Here is a 21,802-nt window from a genome sequence, read left to right on the forward strand (position 1 = left end):
TGATGTAATATGCCAGGGAGATATGTATACTGTAGCTAAGAAAGTAATACTAAGTGTATGTGGTGTAGTAAGTTTATCCTGCGGTTCTGAGTTGGTGTACAGGGAGAACACTGTAAGAACGGCTCATGTTCTGAATTCTGTCGCTGTACATTTCAGAAGTGCTGACCATAGTTATATTGACTACGTCCGTCCTAGCTCATTCAATAATGTCTTAACCCTCCCGTTGTCCTAGGGTCAAAATGACTCACTTTCAGTGAGTCTCACTGCCTCCTTCTCACAAATGATCCCCAAAATATAAAAATTAAATAAAGTTGGTTCAACACAGTGGCGGGTCATTTTGACCCTAGGACAACGGGAGGGTTAATCGAAATTACGGAATGCCCCTGATTGTCAGTAGAAACCACATTTGTTTAAGCAAGTCAGCCATATCAGCTATGTTTTTTTTAAAGGCAGTAAATGAGGCTGAATGAAATGTTTCACTGCCAGACAAGGCTCTGCTGATAGCCAGGTGTAGCAGTTGGGACTCTGCTGTTGGGACAGCTTTATGTAGGCCCTAACAGTTTGTGGGCACCGTTTGTCACCTTTAGAGCAATTCATGTATTGTTTAGTGTTGTGTTGTGTTGTGTAGTGGCTTTGCTGGCATGTATCTAAAAAAAAAATGGTGGGAGTTTGCCCACCAAGATTTACATGCTAAAATCGCCACTGCACTGGAGAGATAAGATTTGCAGGCTCATGTCTATCAGAGCAAAGACGGAGAGAGATCATAGAAAGTTAATCTCATTCTAGTTATGTGAGAGATATTTGTGCGCTTCTCACACAGCCACGGCCACACGTTTGTCTCAAACATAGGTTACAATGTTGCGCAAACCATAAACCCTGCCCAACCCAAAACAACTCTTAGAATATTAGGCCTGGGCTGAAAATCTACTTTTTCACATTACGTTTTTTTGTGGGGGCGGGAGAATTAATGAAGAGGCAACTCGAATGAACTTTGATCGCTTTTATTATACTTTTTACATTGCAAAACCTTTAAATTATTTTTCATGCCACAAGAGGTACTGGATCCGACCAAAAAGGTTCGAAGCGAAGCAGTCGTAAATGGAGAGGTGCTCAAATTCAGCACGGGCCACTACTATGTCATCATAGTTTATATGGCCATACCATCTAGATTCTAAGGTGAGATGAGGCCTCACTTCACCACCTACTCAGTGAATGACTGTCATATGTACTACCCCTCAATAAAGGTAGCGTACATTCAACGTTTTCTACCATCATGAACGAATCTAGGCCATGAAACCATCCTCTCTTACAGTCTAGCCATATGCACAGCAATTATAGCGAATTGAGTCTTCGCTAATTACGTCTACAAAATGCATCAAGGTCTCCAGGGCTAGGCCTATTTACTGTATTCACGTGGAAGCCTTTTAACTACACAGTTTCACCTTCTATCTACCTCCACAAGGTGGTAGTGTTGTATCTGTCAATACTAGAGCCATAATGGTTGAGTCTAGACTATGACAATTTACAGCACCTATTTTTACAGCAATTTGTCTCACAACAGGGAGGCATATTTATTTAAATCCAACACGTTTTCCATAGCATCATACATTGTGTGTTTTTACAGCATTTGGGGTTGAGGTTAGGGTGTTCCACTGTCCCTCTGAGACAATTAGTGCTCATGATGTCATGATGGCGATCACATTGCGACCTCTGACCTCTCCCTTGTGTGACACTCAGGATTTACTGCATGGCTGGGGCTTACTGTTTCTAGTGCTGCATGTTTATCTTTCTTTCTGTGTGTGTGTGTGTGTCGAATGTGTGTGTTTATTTACTGTGTGTGAGTGCAGTGTGTCCTATGCTCAGTGAACTAGTTGTGCCGCAGCAGTGCGTCTCAGCAGAGAGCCTACAGCTGTCCTCAACCCAGCTGGCTATTAGAATATGATCTTATCAGTGACCCCCACATTCTGCACTTAGTGTCTCCTTTGCACATTCTCCCTTGTTCTTAGAATCTTATCTCACATTTTGCTTTTGAAAAGGTCTATAATGTCAATTTGATGGTGATGGGTAAGGTCTATAAGTACAATTGTATTGCTATCTGGGTTCAATGGCTATGCCCCAATTGGCACCCTATTCCTGTATACTGTATTAATATACAGTATGGATCTACCATGTGTTCTCTCTCTGTTTCTCTCCCTCTCTTTCCCTCAGGGGTCAAGGCATACTTTTTTATTTGATAGTGTTGCACGATTTAGAAAAAAAAAAAAACAACAACAATATTTTCACAAAAATGTGCGATTATGAATTACCATATGATTTCTCAACCATAGACATCAGATCTTTTCACGTCAGATTTTTTTCAGAGCTGATCTGATTGGTCAAAAGTCTAATTAGTGAAAAGAAAATCAGAATTGGGCTGCCTTTCTGTCACTTTAGTAAGGTAGATGTGTTTTTTTTTATGTCCTTGAGTCACGGATAGTATGCCCGGTCTAGTTCATTGGAGGAATCTGTGTCTGAGATAGTTGTTTTGACATAATATCTCAATGGCTGTGTCTACACTTGACAGTTAATGCATTTTTTGTATTCTGATCATGGAGTTCTGATAATGGAATTCCGAACACATCATGCATTTAAATGTGTTTACCATGCCCACATTGTGTGTAGTGCACTACTTTTGACCAGGGCCATTTGGGACGCATAATGACTAAGGCCGAAACATACCAGTTAGATCCATCAGGCAGTAGTCATTTATGCCCAGGAGCAGAATTAGATGAGCAACAAGTGACAGCGTAATTTCCTGGTCTCTTACTGCTGATCCCACAGTGATTCATGGGTAATGATGTAACTAATAATGTCAGGATGCCCTAACTTTTCCAAAGGCTGTTGCTGTTGGGCCTTTGGGGTTTTAAAACAAATGTACCAAAGGGAGGGGGGTCATGTTATTAGCTTAGCGGCACCGTGTGTCGTCGCCGTGTTTGAAAAATCAAACCGCCTCAGTGGTACTTGAGGGGACGTCGAGTGGCTCCTCCGGCTTCGTCCCAGGCGAACAATGACACTTGAATAATGTAATAAGAAGTGGTGGGAGTCGTTCTTTAGTTTAAGAATTCATCAGCTGACAGTTATGAGCACGCCTTTCGTCTTCCCTTGGAGAGAACGTAGGCCACTTATAAAAACGAGGTAAAAATGTCATGCTTGGGGGAATTATTCATTGGATATGCGACATGCTCCTCAAAACGTTGCCATATTGAAATCATCCTTCATCTCAGCAATATCCGTCCCAGACTTCATGTACTGTACATCAGCCATCAAGACTATCTGAACAGATGAGTGGTTGATTGACAAGCTAAGCCTACCTGGTTTTTCACAGTATTTATGTCCTGGAGGAGGACAAACTGAGATAACTAGAAACTTTAATGGCTCCATTTGTGTGTATCAAAGAGACCGCTGGTAGCATTGATCTTGTTCACAATGCTGTGAACATACAGAGTGGGCCCTCCTGGCTGCCACTACACAAACACAGTACAATGCTGGAGGGCCTTGTTTGAAGCCGCTCCTCCTCGGTGGCTGTGCCGGGGTTTTTTAAATTGTGGAGGCAGCTAGGCTGGGGCTGGAAAAGGAGAAGGGAGAGAGCTCACTTCTATTTTTCGGCTCTGGGTTTGGTTTGATTTGATCACGTCACCCCCTCCTCTCTCACTATGAGTAATGTGTTCCCCCCGGTTCCCCCCTCTCTCTCTCTCATCCTCTCAGATGCTCCCAATCATGGAGCACAGTCTGCATGATTTCTGCAGATCACTCCATTCCAATCAGTGAATTTGTCAAGGGTCATAAAACAAAAAACCTGTTATTCGCTTCATTTAAGCATTGTGGTGTGTTCTGTGTATAGGTCTGACTGACAGAGCCATATGTATACACCATACAGTATATAAGTCTAATTGTTTTGGACATTTGTGTAAGATTTTGTGTAACTCAGTGGCTTTTTTCAAGGATACAGCTCACGTCTTCACTGTAGTCAAAATGATTAGGAAACAAAGAACAACGGATACAAATTCTATAAAAGCATTTTCTTCTCTTTCAATTTGCTTATGAAAGTAAAACGAGTCTTTGGGGATTTGGGGTTTAGGAGCATATTACAAAAGCTTTTAGTACAACTGTGTTTGATGTAGACAATGGCTGGGAACCTTTTTGTCTAACCTTGACTAAAAACATATACTGCAAGGACCATTGGTCAACCTTGACTAAAAACTCCTTGTGGAGAATAACCTTGTTTTGCTAAGTGAAGGATATTGGCCAGAAGGCACAGCCAGACGGACAAACTGACAAACAAACAGGCCTATGTTCAGACAGACACACATGACATACAGACAGACAGGGTAAACTGTGAGACAGACAGACAGTCAGACAACAGTCAAACAAACAGACAGACGGACAGGCAGACAGATAGGCAGGCAGACAGGAGGTTAAACTGTGTGAGACACAGCTGTAGTGCTAAATATGTGTGGAGTGCTTCATCAACGTGTGTCAGACATGTCACAGCGGGATACCTCTACTAAAGCTGGCACAGCTATTCTGAGCTTACCCTAGCTGTTAGTCACTAATAAGATCAATATTACAATAAAGTCAAGTATATCACAGATTGAAATGGCCATTGAACAGCAGGACATCTTGCAGATTGTGCTTTTACAAGGTGTGCCTTTAAATTGACAGTTATATTCAACTACATTGTACGGAACCTGCTTTTCCTCCACCCAAAGGTAATGAATGAAGGATATGATATTTCCACATTGTGTTCACAATTTACAAAGCACGAAGGCCTTCCCACAGCATGTCCATGATAGTGTGCCTGGTTTAACCTCTGATTATGACCTTTGACGTCTCACACATAGAAAAGCGTTATCACCTTGTAGCAGGAGAGATGTGGCACAAATATCCAACATTAGGGTGATTCCACAAGAGATTGGCCCAAAGATATTTATGGTGTTTTGGATCTTCCTGAAATGAAATCCATAGAAAAGTCCATTTGGGGGAAGGCTTGTATATAAAATGAGAGCATCCTGACCCACGGCCCAGTACATCACTGGGGCCACGCTTCCTGCCATCCAGGACCTCTATACACCAGTCACCCAAGTCATAGACTGTTCTCTCTGCTACCGCACGGCAAGCAGTACCAGAGCCCCAAGTCTAGGTCCAAAAGGGTCCTTAACAGCTTCTACCCCGAAGCCATAAGACTGCTGAACAATCAATGAAATGACCACCCGGACAATTTACATTGACACACCTCCCTTTGTTTTTACACTGTTGCTAGTCACTGTTTATTATCTATGCATAGTCACTTTACCCCTACCTACATGTACAAATTACCTAAATTACCTCGAGTAACCTGTACCCCCGCACATTGCCTCGGTACCGGTACCCTCTGTATATAGCCTCGTTATTGTTATTTTATTGTGTAACTTTTTTTTAAACTTTAGTTTATTTAGTAAATATTTTCTTAACTCTATTTTCTTAGAACTGCATTGTTGGTTAAGGGCTTGTAAGTAAGCATTTAACGGTAAGGTCAAAACCTGTTGTATTCGGCGCATGTGAAAAATTAAATTTGATTTGAAATTGAGAAATGTGTGACATTTTGGCCTTAAACAGACCTTCTCAGAGACGCTACAACAATGAGCCTATAGATGCTACAAAGCCAGTCTTAGTGTCATTTGAAACCATATCCTGTGTTCTGAAATATGAGTAGTGTTTAGATTAAGAATACATTTCTTCACATACATTTATGGATAACTAAATATATAAATGTAAATATCTCTAAAGTACCCTAACTTAAATTTGTTATTCCTCAATAATGATTTTGGATACAGATTTAAAGGTATGCCAAACATCCTTCCCCCAAATGACCTTTTTATGGCATTCATTTCAGAAAGATTCAAAACTTGGGCCAATCTCAAATGGAATTACCCATTAGGGGAGAGTGGGGTAAATTGAGCATTTTTTTACATTCAGCATCACTCAGTCAAGGGAAATATAGTATTCTTTCTAACAAAGATATCTACATATATTCCAGGATGATGTGTTTTCCTGGAAATAGTCAGAATTCATGTAAACATTACAGTTTTGAAAACATAGCTTGTCCAAAAACAGTGGTCTCTTGGCACAACTTACCTCAGGTATGGGGTAAGTTGAGCCGCAGGACAGGGTAAGTTAAGCCGCCTACACATTTCTGTACTGAATGAAATATTACCACTTAAAACCATTTCTATCTTTATTTTCCAAACACAATTCAACACAATCGCTTTTTGTCTATGAATCATTTTTTGTAACTTTTAATACAGGCGTAACACCTAACAAACACTTTGTACTTTTTAAAAACATTTTTAGTATAGGCCCTGTTGTTACCTCATATCCCAGCGGTAATGCCTTGCGTTATGCCTGGGAAGAAACTTTTCAATTTGCTCAACTTGCTATTGGCTCAACTTACCCCATTGGCTCAACTTACCCCAAGGCAAACATTTTGACTATATTAGCCCACACAGCTACAAGGATGCACTTTCATGCTAGGTTTAGGACCTCATATTGAAGCTTATAAATACCCCAACTGATGTATAGAACAATCTTAAAATGGTGTACTTTGATTTAGATACAAGCATCATGAAACCTCTAACACAATCAATTAATTGACTTGGTGAAAATCCGTTTTTTGGACTTAACTTGCTTTTCTTCCTTCACAGACCTCTTCCTAAATATTTGGTCAAATTATACATTTTGTGTATGGTTTCCTAGACACAATGGCGGTTCAACTTACCCCTTTGACTCAACTTACCTCACTCTCCCCTACTCAAACTGTGACCTCACAACCCATAGATACATTCTGTGAACAGCTAAACTAGCCTTTAGTAGTTGGGTACACATGACAGTAAATTACTTGTGTTCACGGATGTGGTTCGGTGGGAAAAACAATATGAATCACAATAGATTTCTATCAAGATTGTTGCTTTTGTCCATTAGTTTTTCATGTGCAGGGCTGAAAAACAAAATCTGGCCATGTTTTCCAGGATCTGGCTAATATCCTTAATCAGACTAACTTGTTTTGTGAGTATTTTCAATGACTGCCATGTTTCCCAGTCCCACTCTATTTTGAGACCCAGGCTTTAATTATTCATACATTTCTCTTCACTTATGCCTTTCTTATTACAGATAAATCAATCTAAGCAAACAACGATCTGCTGCCTAAAGCCACAGGACAAATTAGCTAACCTTTCCAACAAACAGACTAATTAAGTTCCTGCTGTCCATGCTTATCAGAATTATTTGGCATGCATGGAAAATTACAGGATAAATCAAGGATAGAGATGGGGATAAATAATTCACATAGGCAGATGGCATAGGCTAATATGAAATTTGACATAGTGTGTTTTAATGCATTGATGATTAAAAGGGACATCCAAAATCGAAGTTTGTCCAACGTTTTAAGACTTAAAGTAGTCTAATGTCAAGATGAATCCCCATCCCATGCCATCGATTGTGTAGATCCAGCTACGTTCCTCAGCCCTATGCCTAAACCCAAATGAATGAACAACACAAGCATAGTATTGAATTAAAATGGGACATGATATGGTGCTAATGTTTTCCATTCATTTAGGGTTGTGGCATACAGGTGAATCTAGAAAATAGATGGCCTGGGACATGGATTTATCTCAACATGAGATAGGTTTCCATCCAATTGGCGACAGATTTTAATGTGAATATTCTCAAATCTGCATAAAACAATATGCACATTCCCCCACCAGAGATGTGTTTCCATCAAACAGACTTGTTGCAGATAAAATGATGTGTGTGATGACGTAGTGCACATAAAAATAACTTTTGCGATTACAGCCTGAATTTAAAATTGATTACATTGAGATTTTGTGTCACTGGCCGACACACAATACCCCATAATATCAAATTAATAAAAAATGAAAAGCTGAAATATCTTGAGTCAAAAGTATTCAACCCCTTTGTTATGGCAATTTCAGGAGTAAAAATGTGCTTAACAAGTTCATAATACGTTGCATGGACTCACTCTGTGTGCAATAATAGTGTATAACATGACTTTTGAATGACTACCTCATCTCTGTACCCCCCACACATACAATTATCTGTAGGGTTCCTTAGTCGAGCAGTTCATTTTATACGCAGATTCAACCACAAAGACCAGGGAGTATTTCCAATGCCTCGCAAAGAAGGGCGCCTACCCTTTGAGCATGGGGAAGTTATTAATTACACTTTGGATGGTGTATCAGTACATTCAGTCACTTCAAAGATACAGGTGTCCTTCCTAACTCGGTTGCCGGAGAGGAAGGAAACCGCAGAGGGATTTCATTATGAGGCCAATGGTGACTTTAAAACAGTTACAGAGTTTAATGGCTGTGCTAAGAGAAAACTGAGGATGGATCAACAACATTGTAGTTACTCCACAATACTAACGTAAATGACAGAGTGAAAATAAGCAAACCTGTAGAGAATAAAAAATATTCCAAAACATGCATCCCGTTTGCAATAAGGCACTAAAGTAAAACTGCAAAAAATGTGGCAAAGAAATTAACTTTATGTTCTGAATACAAATCTTTATGTTTGGGGCAAAATCGAACACATCATTGAGTACCGCTCTTCATATTTTCAAGCATGGTGTTGGCTGCATCATGTTATGGGTATGCTTGTTATTGGCAAGGACTAGGGATTGTTTTAGGATCAAAATTAATGGAATAGAGCCAAGCACAGGCAAAATCCTAGAGGAAAACCTGGTTCAGTCTGCTTTCCAACAGACACTGGGAGACAAATTCACCTTTCAGCAGGACAATAACCTAAAACACAAGGCCAAATATACACTGGAGTTGCTTATCAAGATGCCATTGAATGTTCCTGAGTGGCCTAGTTACAGTTTTGACTTAAAACGGCTTGAAGAATTTAAAAAAGAATAATGTGCAATTATTGTACAATCCAGGTGTGCAAAGCTCTTAGAGACTTACCCAGAATGACTGACAGCTGTAATCGCTTCTAAAGTTGATTCTAACATGTATTGACTCAGGGGTGTGAAAAACGTATGTAAATTAGATATTTTTGTTTTTCATTTCCAAAAAATGTTTTCACTTTGTCATGATGTGTTATTGTGTGTAGATGGGTGAGAAAAAATATATTTAATTCATTTTTAATTCAGCCTCTAACACAACAAAATGTGGAATAGGTCAAAGAGTATGAATACTTTCTGAAGGCCCTGTCAATGGATTTCCATCGCATTTTCAACTCTACTGATGATTTTGTCACAAAAAAAACTTGCGTTGTATAGCGAATGTGCCCACTCTGGTTTTGGCACGTGCACTCTAGCCAACAGCTCGCAGATACAGTGTGATTATTATGGATAAGAGCAAGATTAGATGGGCATCAAATAGATTTGTCAAATGGCAGCAAAGCATCGATCATCATGTCAACAGAATAAGACACTATATTTATTGGAAAGGAGCATCAAGCTCATCACTGTGCACTTTCACCACCTTGTGAAGTTCATCATAATTTATTTCATCTTTAGCCTAACAAACTGCATCGTTTCCCAACGAGTTGTGGTGGGAGGACAACACACCATATTATCGCGTGACTCCAAATTTACTTCGATATGATAGTTATTATATAAATATTTGCACATAAAGGCGTTTCTACTGCCTTTTCTTGCATAATTGTTTTTACAGACACAAAAAGCTCCCACCATGTCGAACAAACATTGTCTTTCGACATTTATAAAATTGTACCGGCATTTCCTGTTTCCATCAGCCCAGACTTTTTCATGCGCCAGGTAATTCATCCGCATGAAATGGTTGGATGGAAACTGAGGTCTGAAAACATCTGACAAACTTTGATTTTGGAGTGAAAATGTCTCTAAGTATTTAACGGCAAGTGAATGTTAATTTGGAGAGCATTTACATTTAGATGGTGTTGGAAAGGGTCAGTTGGATGCACCAGGCTTTTGGAAAATGCATGCTTGTTGTTATGTCTGCAACAGTTGTCCTTGTTTCAAGGGCCTAACCACACAGACATACATACTCCTTTGATTATGTGTAATTTCTGTCACCCTAAATGTAAAGGTGCCAACAGTTTCCAACAGTATTTATTCCAAAGTGAAATCTATTTCAAGGATACATTTCAAGGATAAAGTGTTTAATCATTCAATAAAGTACTTGATTAGAAATCAAGGCTGCTGGCTCCTAAAATGAGCTAATCAGTTTCAATAAGTTACTAATTTCACGGGGAATGACCCAGAACTCTTCAATCGGCACCACTCTACCATGTCAATATGTCAAGAGGTCTTTGGATCAGAACAGAGGGCAGGTGCACAGTAATGTCCACGGGACTTCTTTCTCACAGATAAGCTACATTGGGGATGATTCGTATAATGTAGCATTGAGGGCTTTTTTCCACCCATACTGTGATGATGAGAGGCAGGGAAGAAGGCTGCAAGGGGTAGGTGTCTCAGGTGTCTCTTACCCACTGCAGCGTCATGGCTAATAAATACTGTAGATCCAGCGATCGGAGGGACAACGTGTGTATCAGAGATGGAGGTGTTTGCCTGAATGGGCACAAAATCAAAATGCATTATCGCTTCAGGAGAAGATATGGATTTGTGCCCTCTGGCCTTGTTAATTTGAACATAACTCAATCAATAGCCCAAAACCCTTTTAAGACTCAACTAGGTTTTGTGAATGGGACATTGAGGATCGTTTAGAGTGTAAATTGCCCATGATAAACAGTATTTTCGATGAGATCAAATAATGTGATTACGGTTACGTTTTATATATGAAAAGATATGTATTCAATCAAATGTATGCATATGAAGACCATTAAAGGGAAATAAAATATTTAAAGGGAACAAAGGCATTGCCATTGGGTTGATTTACTTCCCCCACACAGCTTTAGTATGGCAAGATGAGCGCTAAAAGGAGCTTAGAATACATTATGTTGATTGGTTCTCTTAGATCTGCTGTCTGTGGGCATCAGAGATTGATCGTGGACTGTGAGCATCAAAGAGACTGATCTGCTGTCTGTGGGCATCAAAGAGACTGATCGTGGGCTGTAAGCATCAAAGAGACTGATCTGCTGTCTGTGGGCATCAGAGAGACTGATCTGCTGTCTGTGGGCATCAGAGAGACTGATCGTGGACTGTGAGCATCAAAGAGACTGATTGTGGACTGTGAGCATCAAAGAGACTGATCGTGGACTGTGAGCATCAGAGAGACTGATCGTGGACTGTGGGCATCAAAGAGACTGATCATGGACTGTGAGCATCAAAGAGACTGATCGTGGGCTGTGAGCATCAAAGAGACTGATCGTGGAATGTGAGCATCAAAGAGACTGATCGTGGGCTGTGAGCATCAAAGAAACTAATCGTGGGCTGTAAGCATGTCACCGCAACTCGCAAAACTAGGCCAAACATGACTGGGTTGAGTGTTTTTACACCCCTATGGGACACACTAATGACGGTTCAACTAGACTAGACAGAATCACATCTCAAAGTACAGGTTACAACAAGTACAGGTTGTTGTTGTTGCTTCCAGGATATGAACCACAAGAGAAAGGAAACATAGTGTATATACGCTTAGGAAAACATTGGTAATGGGCTGAACATCTTCATAATGCAATAGTTACATTGAAATGCCTTATGAGCTATGCATAATGCATTATAATGCATGACATAGGTGCTAGTAACTGCTTATAAACAACTATGACTACATTCATAGAGCCTTATGACAAAGTCGTTTATGAAGCAAAGTCTTACAACTTTGTTGTAAGGTCACAACCCTCACAAACCCAAACCCTCCCTAGCTGTTGTTTCTGCTCCTTAAACTACCCCGCCAGTGGCTGAGGCGCTTTTATATATCTCAAACGGCATGCTTCAAAGTGTGTGCCATCAAACTGAAGGCCTGCTCATGTAAAAGGGAAATGAATGGGCAAATTTGTTTTGCATGGCCCGGTGCCCCTTGTGGGTGGGGTTTGCTCAGAAATCTCCACCCACCCGGGGCACCGGGCCATGCAAAACAAACTTGCCCAATCACTCCATGCTAAATCACAGTTTAAAGGGACACACAACGCTACAAATACAGCGTGACACTGATTATGTCGGGTGGGCTCACCACTTTTCCCCTTAGTATGTCTCCTTAATGCTTAGGATCCCACAGTCTTAAAGGCCCACTCCTAAATTCTGAAAAACAACAAAATGGCAGCCCTGCTACTGGGGAAATGTAACCACTCTAAAATGTGTAGATGGATCTATGGATGCAAGGACTGAGAAATGGGCTCAAATTATCACAGAGTGGGCCTTTAAAGGGCCAGTCAGCAGTTGAAACAATAACGACTTTCCCCACCACTGTTTCAGTTAAAAGGATGAGGCTGGAGAAATGTAACCACTTGCAAATTCATAGACAGAGCTATGGATGCAGGAACTGACCACCCATGATATCAACATTATCATTTTAAGCATGTTTTAAGGCTATACTGTGTTTGTTTTCATTTATTTGTTTACAAAAATGTTGGGGAAAAAAGTATATTTTGGGTTCTGATTGGGTACGACAGTTGAACTAAGCTCATGAGGCATTTATATTCTTCAAGAATCAATGGGTACATATCAATAAGTCCAATAAAGGGCTTGAGAGGATGGCTAGAATGGAGGTGTGATGTCAATTAAAATGTTGGTGCTTTTCTATTCTATACATTTCTAGGTTCTATGTTTGTGCTTTTCTATCAACCAATTTCTGTGTTCATGCAAGTGACTGACTGAATGAATCCTCACTATCAGTAGCTGCAATTTGGTAGTACGCACAGACCTTTGTTTTGAGAACGAAATATATCTCAGTTTCAAGGTCTCAGCTTAGAGAGAAGAAGCCTCGTGAGGTATTGGTCTGTCACATGTTATGAACCATTATTGGTCAGTCACATGAATGGAACAAAGCAGTAATGATGAATGAATTATGCTAAATCATGCAAATATATCTTGTCTGTATAGCCGTATATAAGACAACTGCTGGGACTGCCCCAGCAGAGCTCCTGATTGACATGTGTACTATGGTACATTGAGTTGGTTGGAACCTCTCCAGCGCGCTGATAATAAAGGATGATTCATTTAAGATTGACTTTGAGTGTCCCTGGTGGTAATTTCCACGACATGGTGGTGAATTTCCACGACAGAGGATAGTGTGCTTTGTTTTTTAAACGAGTGTAGGCTCATTGATGTGGCTATGAGGTTTCACAGCCTTTATCTTGTTGTATTTCTTTTGTGTCTGCTGTGAGATAGTGGAGCTCCTTTTGATTTCTTGACTGAAGATCTGAGCTAGCTTTGTAACATCGATCTTGCAGAAATATAGATAAGAACAGAGCAATAAGATGGTATCTTATAAATAAATAATGCTATTTGGGGCTGGCTATTTCCTCCTTTCCCAGGAACAGGCTCCTGCTGACCTCCATCAGTGCATAGGTTCTATACCATCTACCTTACATATCAGATACTGGCGTGTCTGGCCACCTCATAATAGAAACCTATGACACAACAACACATCACTTTTAAAGGCAGTCTGATATTTTGAACTTGTGGCCGAAATAAAACATTTTTCCAATAATATATGCCATTTAGCCAACCCACTATCCTGGCTTTACAAGTGCAGTGCTCTACCAACTGAGCTATAGAAAATCACAGGTAAAACAACAATTATTTTGTTGTACAACATTGGTAAGCTCAGGACATCGTTCTTACAGCTTAACAAGTTGACACTTCAGTGGGCCTTTAAACATGACTTAACAGGGACTGAAATGAGATGCAAGCAAATTTGACTTGATTTGATGTAACTAATGCTAGCTCAGCTTACCATGTTCCCTTACCGCTTCCAAAGAACACTGTACTGTACATTTGGGAGGTATTGTATGCATAATGAAAACATTCAGTCTTGTTTACCTATTAAAGTCATTGAGGTAACAGAGGAGTGTTCAGAGTCCAATCCCCCAATCCTCCAAATTACAAAGTTACACTTTCTTAATTCTCCCAATGCACATGATGAGTGGGACTCTAATGTAAAAGTTTGTGTGGTGTCTATCTACAGTAATACACTCCACAGAGTGATGCCCCTGGGCTCCCTGGCTCTCCCTGCCCCACTGCCTCTACTTCCTGTCCCTGTAATGAAGGGCCCCGATCAACCCCTATCGCCCCAGTCAGGGGTCAAGCCTGGCCACCGACTGGACCGCTGATCCGTACGGCCACAGCCCAGGACATGTCAGGGATCATGCCTGTGTCTTGCTGACTCTGTGGGGGGAAATGGCACTGGACGCCCCCATCCACATTGCCTGGAGCCTAGGGCTTGGGGCCTGAAGAATGGAGCTTGGTGTTTGGAGTGTTCACACTGCTTCTCACAGAAGCTTGGTCAAGTTGGTTGTTGATCATTGCTACAGTCGTGGTCAAAAGTTTTGAGAATGACACATATATTTATTTTCACAAAGTCTGCTGCCTCAGTTTTTATGATGGCAATTTGCATATACTCCAGAATGTTATGAATAGTGATCAGATGAATTGCAATTAATTGCAAAGTCCCTCTTTGCCATGAAAATGAACTTAATCCCCAAAAAACATTTCCACTGCATTTCAGCCCTGCCACAAAAGGACCAGCTGACATCATGTCAGAGATTCTCTCGTTAACACAGGTGAGAGTGTTGACGAGGACAAGGCTGGAGATCACTCTGTCATGCTGATTGAGTTAGAATAACAGACTGGAAGCTTTAAAAGGAGGGTGGTGCTTGAAATCATTGTTCTTCCTCTGTTAACCATGGTTACCTGCAAGGAAACACGTGCCGTCATCATTGCTTTGCACAAAAAGGGCTTCACAGGCAAGGATATTGCTTCTAGTAAGATTGCACCTAAATAAACCATTTATCGGATCATCAAGAACTTCAAGGAGAGAGGTTCAATTGTTGTGAAGAAGGCTTCAGGGCGCCCAAGAAAGTCCAGCAAGCGCCAGGACTGTCTCCTAAAGTTGATTCAGCTGTGGGATTGGGGCACCACCAGTGCAGAGCTTGCTCAGGAATGGCAGCAGGCAGGTGTGAGTGCATCTGACTTTTAGAGGATGGCCTGGTGTCAAGAAGGGCAGCGAGGAAGCCACTTCTCTCCAGGAAAAACATCAGGGACAGACTGATATTCTGCAAAAGGTACAGGAATTGGACTGCTGGGGACTGGGTTAAAGTCATTTTCTCTGATGAATCCCCTTTCCGATTGTTTGGGGCATCCGGAAAAAAGCTTGACCGGAGAAGACAAGGTGAGCGCTACCATCAGTCCTGTGTCATGTCAACAGTAAAGCATCCTGAGACCATTCATGTGTGGGGTTGCTTCTCAGCCAAGGGAGTGGGCTCACTCACAATTTTGTCTAAGAACACAGCCATGAATAAAGAATGGTACCAACACATCCTCCGAGAGCAACTTCTCCCAACCATACAGTTTGGTGACGAACAATGCCTTTTCCAGCATGATGGAGCACGTTGCCATAAGGCAAAAGTGATAACTAAGTGGCTCGGGGAACAAAACATCGACATTTTGGGTCCATGTCCAGGAAACTCCCCAGACCTTAATCCCATTGAGAACTTGTGGTCAATCATCAAGAGGTGGGTGGACAAACAAAAACCTACACATTCTGACAAATTCCAAGCATTGATTATGCAAGAATGGGCTGCTATCAGTCAGGATGTGGCCTAGAAGTTAATTGACAGCTTGCCAGGGCGGATTGCAGAGGTCTTGAAAAAGAAGGGTCAACACTGCGACTCTTTGCATAAACTTAATGTAATTGTCAATAAAAGCCTTTGACACTTATGGAATGTTTGTAATTATACTTCAGTATACCATAGTAACATCTGACAAAAATATCTAAAAACACTGAAGCAGCAAACTTTGTGAAGACCAATACTTGTGTCATTCTCAAAACTTTTGACCACGACTGTAGACACCCATTTTCAAGTAACTGTAACTAGGCCACTCAGAAACATTCAATGTCGTCTTGGTAAGCAACTCCAGTGTATATTTGGCCTTAAGTTTTAGGTTATTGTCCTGCTGAAAGGTGAATTTGTCTCCCAGTGTCTGTTGGAAAGCAGACTGAACCATACTTATTAACTCAATACATTTCAGTGTTAAATTGATTATTAATATTGAAAAAATTCTAAAAACAAAATTCCACTTTGACATTGTGGGGTATTGTGTGTAGATCAGTGGCACAAACTCTAAATTTAATCAATTTTAAATTCAGGCTGTAACACAACAAAATGTGGAGAAAGTCAAGGGGTGTGAATGCTTTCTGAAGGCACTGTAAGCTCATGTAACCCAATATTGCAAGCTCTGAAATTGGTAAAATTTAGAATACAAGTAGTCAGTTGTCTGTCATAAATACACAAACAAACAGCATTAATTAGTCTTGGAAATATAGACCTATAAACACAGAGATAGAATAGGTGGAAATATCAACTATTCATATTTATGAATAATGTAAGCATTACATTTTGGTAGCTGAATAATAGACATGTGACAATAATCTGTCGATGTGCCCTTAAGCAAGGCACTTAACCCAAATTGCTCATGTAAGTCGCTCTGGATAAGAGCGTCTGCTAAATGACAAAAAAAAATATATATATATATATATATATATATCATGTGTAAATATGAATTTTGTAGATGAGATGCTTTTTTCAGAATTGTGTACAATACTCATGTCCATAAAGACTGTTTGGGTGTAAATCTATTTTATTCTGCCTTCCCCTGCACATAAATTGCCCTGGTGTTATTCTGTCTTTAAAAGGGTTTCATAAGGCTCTTTCATGACACAAGCACATAGCAGTGTAACTAAGTTACAGGAAAGCAACCTGTAATACAACAGTCAGCCACTCTAGCAGCTCTAACATTTCCCCTCCTTTCCCCACGAAAACAACGTGTGCAAGGTTGATTGAAAGTCTTTGAGGTGACAGGACATGAGTGTGTCCTAGCAGGGTGAGGAGACAAAGTAACCAGTAGTGGTTGTAGTTCTAGGGCCTGACCAGCTTGCACAGCTAACTGGTCATTCTGGGCAAGCTGCAGCGACAAGGGCAGTATCCTTCCTGTATTATTGGCAGGGTATTCAGGGCTGTGTGGGGATCAGTTTCCATTTCTACAACAGTTTGGTACAGACACTCAGCAGATGCAGCTTGCATGCCAACGAGACTCATTGACTAACCTGAATGTTATCTCAGCCTGAATGATGCTGGGGATACTCCAGTAGTGGAATGGTTGGTTGTCTGGTTGTGAAGGAGAGTCTGTGAAAGGGCTGTCACAAACAGACCTGCCCTTAGATCTTTCCAACACCTAATTGACCTGTGGTTGAAATTGTTTATGTTAAATGTGGCAAAAAGTAACACATGTCACGTCCTACCTGTTCATCAGGAGATAAGGAGAGTGACAGAACCTGTGAGGGTGACCTCAGGTTACCTAGAGGTTACTTAGAGTGTAGGCCATAGACTATGACTATGAAGCGTTGGTTAATCCACAAACATATAAAGGAAACCCCAACATAAAGTGTCTTAATAGGGTGATAACACCTTAAATGTGCCTTGGCATAGATTCTACAAGTGTCTGGAACTCTGTGGGAGGGATGCTAGACAATTCTTCCACGAGAAATCCCACCATTTGGTGTTTTGTTGATGGTGGTGGAAAACGCTGTCTCAGGCGCCACTTCAGAATCTCCCATAAGTGTTCAATTGGGTTAAGATCTGGTGACTGAGACACATGCGCACGCACGCATGTACACACACACACACACACACACACACACACACACACACACACACACACACACACACACACACACACACACACACACACACACACACACACACACACACACACACACACACACACTGTCACGCCCTGGCTCTGGGGACTCTTGTATGTTGAGCCAGGGTGTTAGTTTCTTTGTGTAGTGTCTATGTTTCGTTTTTTATGTTCTGTTCTAGGTTATGTGTTTCTATGTTGGCCGGGGTGGTTCTCAATCAGAGACAACGTGAATCAGCTGTTGCTTGTTGTCTCTGATTGGGAACCATACTTAGGCAGCCTGTTGTGCACTTGTGTTTTGTGGGATCTTGTTCCGTGTAGGTTTGTGTATGACCGAGGACTTCACGTTTCGTTTTTTTTTTTTTATGTATCGTGTTGCTAAGTACACTATTAAAGAGATGTACGCATATCACGCTGCGCCTTGGTCTACTTTTCATGACGAACGTGACACACACACACACACACACACACACTTTAAACTATGCATTTTTATACATGACATGACCCTAAGAATGATGGCATGTTAATTGCTTTATTTACTCAGGAACCACACCTGTGTGGAAGCACCTGCTTTCAATATACTTTGTATCCTTCATTTACTCAAGTGTTTCCTTTACTTTGGCAGTGACCTGTACATTAGTTAAACGGTTGCAGAGGTGGTGGAACTGATCAAGCATGGTGACCACTATCCCCCAGTCAATCCCCAGCCACCATATACAATGACATACAGCATCTGTGTAGAAGTTTGACCATCCTAAGGGAACTCTTGTTTGCCATTGATGCCTTTATGTCCTTATAGGGATGTTGGGATTGCTGAACAGTTTCCCAGACCAATGCATGAGTCACCACCACATGAGAGCTCATTCTTCACATGCTAGTCCAGTTCAGGTGTCACATGGGCTGGCCAGCTATAGTTGGTAGCAAAATAGTATGAGAGCAATACAAACAAGCACTTTTCAGATGTTGAATGGCCTCCTGACAAGTGGCAGTCCAGTTGCATGATGTCTCTGTCTTTATGAACTGCCAAAGGGGGGACTGATGGTGGAGTGGGCCTATTGAGGACAGTTCTGGGAAATTCAGGATGGCATTGGAGAGGTCAAATCAAATCAAATCAAAAATCAAATCAAATGTTATTTGTCACATGCTCTGAATACATTATGGCAGGCCTACTGGATTCCCAACATAGTTGAATTGCACAAAAAAATCATCTTGAGTACAGGTACACAAATCTGAAATATGTTTCTCATTTAAAACACATACAGATGATTAAACCACCATTTAATGGTATTGTGGCAGCCATATTGGATTTTGGACGCCATAATGGATTTGGAGTCAAACCTAATTGCAAGATGCTGAACATATAAAATCCACAGAGGAACCTTCGACTGACAAGAAATGACCGTTTTCACTGTCTCAGCCCACTTGTTTTCCTTAGAGACGATTAGATTACCACAACATCAAAAAAACTGTGTAACTGTATGTATTTTTGGCAGGCAGGACCACACAGCACTGAATGAGAAAAAATTTGGCATGGAAAGTTGTCTATCAGCTACCAAAAAGTCAAGCTTACGTTCATCATAAATATTCATAGTTGATATTTCCACCTATTGTGTCTGTGTGTTTACAGGTCTATATTTCCAAGATGCATTAAGATATCCTGATGTTGTTTGTTTGTGTATTTAGCACAGACAACTGACTACTTGTATTCAAAATTTTTGCATTATCAGAGCTTGCAATATTGGGTTAACTGAGCTATGTGGCCCACCCCCTTCTAGCCAGGCATCATTCTGGACCTTTTGAGTTTGGGTGAAGTGTCACAATATTTATCAATTTTACAATTTTTGCTGTAAAATATTTTTTCACAACCATCCATTTAATAAATGGGAGACATTAGAGATGTGAAAAAACATTTTTGTTCTACCCCGGGTAGGTATATCTCAAAATCGAAAGCCCTTTTTGAGGATTGGCCACTAGCCTATAAGGACTTCCTATCATCACCAATGAGTGGTGAGCATATCAGATTGATGTTTCCTTTGTTGATTGACTCTCCTGCATTTCAATTGAACTGAATTGAATCGTTTTTGGGAGGGGATTTTGGATTTAAATTACATTTGATACTTTTTGATTGGACTCAATCTCATTTTGGTTTTGTGACCTTTGAACTTTATTGATTGAATTGACTATTGACTTTTGACTTGCTTTGATTGCTGGCAATAACCAATACTGAAAGCCTTATTGCATAACATTTTGAGTTGGTTCAAGATTTCTGTTGCTCTATTGCTACAATTTCATTACTAATCAAAGCTTTCATCTGCTTTGCTTTTGGTAGACACTTACTATCTACATACTCCTTGCTATACTGCGGAAAGGTCAAGGGGTGAAATTATATCCTGCATGGTACCCAATCATGCTTTAATATAGCACATATTTTCACGAAAGGATGGGTCATTTTGTTGTTCTTCTTGTGGAGTGCTTGAAGGATCCCCACAAGAGCTTGGCCCTGGTTTCACTTTATCTTTGCCAAAATACAGCCAGTAAATGTCTTGTCCTGTTTTGCACGACAGCACTCTCAATAATGTGAAAGTATTTACTGCGTTGTGGACATTTTTGTGGTTTAAATGTATCGCAATCGTCAGGGCTATGTGGAAAAACAATTTTTAAGAGGCACCTTTTTGGAATTAAATGTAATTGATTCATTGATCGTATCGACCGTTTCAGAGCCTGTGGTCTTTGGACCACAATGGCAGGATTTAGGATAGGGCTCAGTCTTGGTTCAATAGACTGAGCTGAATATTGAAGATAAAGCTATTTTTAACATGCCCCACATGTGCAATAAAACACTGACTGCACCAGGAACTGCCACAATGTTACAAAGACCATAGAGAATAATCTGAGTTTAAGATATGTTTTAATATTCTCTTCCATTTTTGTGAATTCAGATTTATTCCTGTTGCATTCCCAACTTGCTGTGCGTGCGTCATTCATGATTGTTCATGAAATGCCTTGAGACACTAGCTAGATTCTAGGCAATGACACAGCACGGAAAAAAAGTGTAAGCTATTATTCACTCCCAAAACGTATCGGTGCACACATCGGAATCGCCAACGTCACAGGACGAGATAAATACTGTGACACGGTGAAACAAAGGGGCAGGGGAGTGCACGTCCTTATCATAGCGGGGACAATACTACGTCAAAATAAGGACCAACAGGAAATAATAAAAGCTGATAAAGATTGCCTTCAGTTTCTATCTGAGCCCTCAGTCAGCACTCCCTTGCAGACCTGGGTTCAAATACCATTTGAAATCATTACAAATACTTTAGCTTTGCTTATTTGAGCTTGTCTGTTGCAATGCAACCAATAGAAATGTATCTAAAAAGCAAACCCTGCCCATCAGGCACAACAGACTGTAACGATCCCGGCAGTCTGAGTCGGGTCCTGTCTGTGGACTAGTTTTTATGTTCGTGATCTCCAGTTTCCCGAGGGTTCTGGAACGCTCCGGGGAGCTCTCTTGATTTCCGCACCTGCATCCCATCAGCAATCTGCACACCTGGTCCTGATCATCACCCTTCTTAGGCTCTGGCCTAACATCCATTCCCTGCCGGATCGTTAGCCATAAACAGTATGTTTTGCCAGCGTATCAGCCTCAGAGTACTAGCGTTAGTTTTGTTGTTTTTTGCACCTTGTTGACCTGCCTTGTACTTACCTCCGTTTGTTCTGTCTACAGTCATTCTCCCGGAACCTTCACCCAACCCCCTGCCGTGCCATCAGTTCATCTGCTACTTCACCACCACCTACTCATCTCCGCCACCCGCTCCGTTTACTGGACTATTCTGCATCTTTATCTGTAAATAAACACTCTCATTCGTTCAACTCACCTTGTCCTGGTCTGCTTCTGGGTTCGGTCTTAGAGAACCGTGACAGAACGATCCGGCCATTAATGAACCCAGCGGACCTGGACTCTGT

The sequence above is a fragment of the Coregonus clupeaformis genome, chromosome 36 (assembly GCF_020615455.1).
Source record: "Coregonus clupeaformis isolate EN_2021a chromosome 36, ASM2061545v1, whole genome shotgun sequence".
NCBI lineage: Eukaryota > Metazoa > Chordata > Actinopteri > Salmoniformes > Salmonidae > Coregonus > Coregonus clupeaformis.